Source organism: Microtus ochrogaster, linkage group LG9 (genome assembly GCF_000317375.1).
Source record: "Microtus ochrogaster isolate Prairie Vole_2 linkage group LG9, MicOch1.0, whole genome shotgun sequence".
NCBI lineage: Eukaryota > Metazoa > Chordata > Mammalia > Rodentia > Cricetidae > Microtus > Microtus ochrogaster.
Genome location: NC_022034.1, coordinates 23,340,112 through 23,343,811, shown reverse-complemented (window position 1 = coordinate 23,343,811; position 3,700 = coordinate 23,340,112).

Here is a 3,700-nt window from a genome sequence, read left to right as displayed (position 1 = left end):
GTCCCTGCACCCCTTTCAAAGCCCTGTTTTCACATTGTTTCCTTATCTACTTGTTCCACTGGCCTCTCTTCCATGCAATTTCTTGCCTTTGAATTTCTCAGGCAAAGTATACCCTAAGTATTCCCTATTTAGAGCAAGCTATATATTTACCATTTGCAAACTTTCATTTTGATGAACTAACACATAAATGAGCTGGCTACTCTATGAATTTCTGGTTTTAAATTTAAAAAAAAATAGTGTTGTATATGCTCTGACCTAAAGGCATTAATTAGTATTTTGTCTGTGAATGTTAGTGCTTAAGAATAGAGTGGAGATGTTGCGGGTGTGGTTCATGCCTGAAATCCCAACACCTGCGAGGCTGAAGAGGGGGAGGTTGCTGTACACTGTAGATCAGCCTGAGTGACACAGGGGGCTCTTGACTGAGTAAAGAAATCGTGACGAAGACGCATAGGTAGTTCAATCTTTCAGGGCTCTTCTCATGAATGAATTGGTATACACGACCATAAAGTGAGTCCCAGCCTTCTGTATATTCCAGGAAAAGAAGCAAGTCTCCCATACAGATGGCAGCCAGCGCACTCATCAACATCGGATTCATTCTCTGCCCTTGGTTTAAACTTTGTTAAAATAACTGTCTGGCTTTCCTTATTTTAAACTTTGTTAGCTGAAATAGCCCAGGATATTCCATAACAACAACCTGACCATTCCTGATACAGTTGTAGCACTCGCAAGTATTGAGGGTGGTTAAAGAACTCCATTGCCCCTTATGCCACCTCAGGAAAGACAATAAATTTTAGCCCAACAACACAGGCTAGGGGTTTCTATGTTTAATGAAATATAAAAATTATCAATGAGACGGTAGATGGTAGCTAATTTTGTAGGTAAAATCTGAAAATAACACTGTAAAAACTTGGCTGAACTTTCAACCAGCTGAAGCCTTCACGTACGCATTGGGTAATGAAAGACAAGACCACAAGTTCCTGTCAATAGAGACGCTACTTTTGATCACGGGTAGAATTTGAGGAATTTAACTCATGTTGGTTTATTGTCTTCTAGTTCTAGGGCTTACTGACTTGTTCTGGATGTTCTTGCCTCAAGAGCCTGTGAGAGAGCAATAAGGAGCAAGTATTGGTAGAGCTCATCCCATACGAGGGGCAGCACCTGAAAGGCCGGGACCCTAGACGAAATGCTGCTGTCAGCTACTACAGTTCGACAGCCTGTGTCACATCCTCCTGGTTGTGGCACACGTGTAAGAAATCGGCTTTAAAATAACAGAAAAAAAAGTATATGTTTCCTGGGAATAATTTGCATACTGTATAATTACAGCTCTAAACCCATATTTAAGGATGCATTCAGAGTCCTGTCATGCGCTTCAAGGGAAAACTAGATATTATGCGTCTACGGGTATTATGTAAGTTAACTACTTCAGTATAACCCCATCAAATAGCGAGAGAAGAAATCTCTCTAAAATCAAACTGTGGAGAACAAATAAATGCATTTGAATACTGACTTAAAAAAACAAAAGCAAAACAACAAGGCTAGAGAGCTACCTCAGTGGTTAAGAACACTGGCTGTTCTTCCGGAAGACCTGGGTACAATTTCCGGCACCAACATGACAGTTCACAGCTGTCTGTCACTCTAGTTTCAGAGGATCCAACATCCTCTTCTGGCTTTTGTAAGCACGAGTCATGCAAGTAGTACACAGACATACATGCAGACAACACATACATATACATAAAAATTTTAAATTAAAAAAAGTAAAATAAAAGCTCTATTAGACTTCAGAATACATTATGATCATGTATTATAAATTAATCAAACTGTTCTAATGTAAGAATAGGCAGAAAGCTCAGCCAAACAGAGTTAAACCCATGTTTTTCTAGAAGCTAGTACACACTGACAGAAGGCATGTCAGGCTAATTGTCGGGCACAAGGGAAAAGAAAAGCAAGTGAGATCTCTGCTTCATGCTGTATTTCAAAATCAATAGTTGAATGGATAATTATAACAATAAAAATGACAACAAAAAAGAAGAACATATATAGTCTTAAAGAGCAAAGTCATTCCTAAACAGAGAACCAGAAGCCATAACCTATACCAGGCTTTTTCTTTTGGGCCACCAACCAGCTTCCAAATCATGAAATGGAGACTTATTATTAGTTTTGAATGCGCAACCCAACTTAGGCTCATTTCTTTCTAGCTTTTTTAACTTACATGAACCTGTTTCTCTCTATCTACCTTTTGCTTTGGAGCTTTTACTTTTTCTTTCTGTGTATCTTTCCCTGTTTCTCCTGCGTGACTGCCTGGCTGGCAGCTGCCTGGCTTCTGGCCTCAGGCATCTTCCACATTCTCTCCACCTCCTCCTTCTCTTGTTCCCCTCCTGAGCCTAGAGTTCTCTTCCTATTTATTCTCTCTGGCTGCCAGCCCTGCCTGTTCTTTCTCCTGCCTAGTTATTGGTCGGTCAGCTCTTTATCAGACCAATCAGGTGCCGTGGGCAGGCAAGGTGAAACAAATGCAGCACATCTACATAATTACACACATTCTTACATGTTAAACAAATGCAGTGTAAACAAATGTAAGACACCTTTACACAGTTAAATAACCTGCCGCATACACAAATGGAACACATCTTTGCCTAGTTAAAATAATAATCCACAACCATAAACAACTGACTACATTGGTTTCCGTGACTGACTTCAGATTTTTACATGGGGCTGGAGAGACGGTTCAGCAGCTGGGAACTCACAGTACTCTAACAGAGGACCCCGATGTGGTTCCCAGAGTCCTCATGGCAGCTCATACCCACCTGTAACTCCTGTACCAGGACACTAGAAATCCTTGTCAATGGCCTCCATGGTACCTGCTTACATGTGGTGCACATAAACTCACACAGATACACATATAAATTAATTAATTACAAATTTTAAGGTTAATGTTCACTAATCAACACTAAATTCTCACTTAGTAAAGCATGATGTATCATGTTAAAAGACCATATTGAAAAGGGAAATATTCATAACACATGGCAGAAATTATATTGAGTGTATAAGGACTAGATTTCCCTATATCAATAATAAAAAGAAAACAAATAGTCCATCACAATAAAATAAAAGAACGACAATGAACAAAACTAAAAAGAAAATATAAAAAAATTATTTTGTGATTTCCTATCAGAAACAAGGCAAATTATCAATCAAAAGATGGCAGTTTTGATAAAGGAATCAGAAAAATGCATTTTCATCGCTGTTCCATTTCACAGTATTTGCTGGGTTAATTTGATAGTAGCCACAAATATGTTGAACCCTACTTCCTTTAAATTTAAAAGAAAAAAGTCTTTTCAAATGTATTTTGGCAGGACAGTGATCGCCCATACCATTAATTCCAGCACTCAGGAGGCAGACATAGGTGAATTTTAAGTTTGAGGCCAGCCTGGTCTACAGAGTCAGTGCCAGGATGGTCAAAGCCAGGGCTACACAGAGAAACTCTGTCTTCAAAAACAAAAACTAAAAAGAAAAATGAAGGAAAGAAGGAAGAAAGAAAAGTATTTTAAGACAGGTGTCACACCAAGCTCTTCTGGAACTAAGAGATTCCCATCTCTGCCTCCTGAGTTCTGATATTAACAGTGTATGACACTACAGTAGGTCTCTAAGTTCTTTCTAAAATTTTGCTGTGTGTATCTGTGTGTATGTATGTCTATGTGTGTGT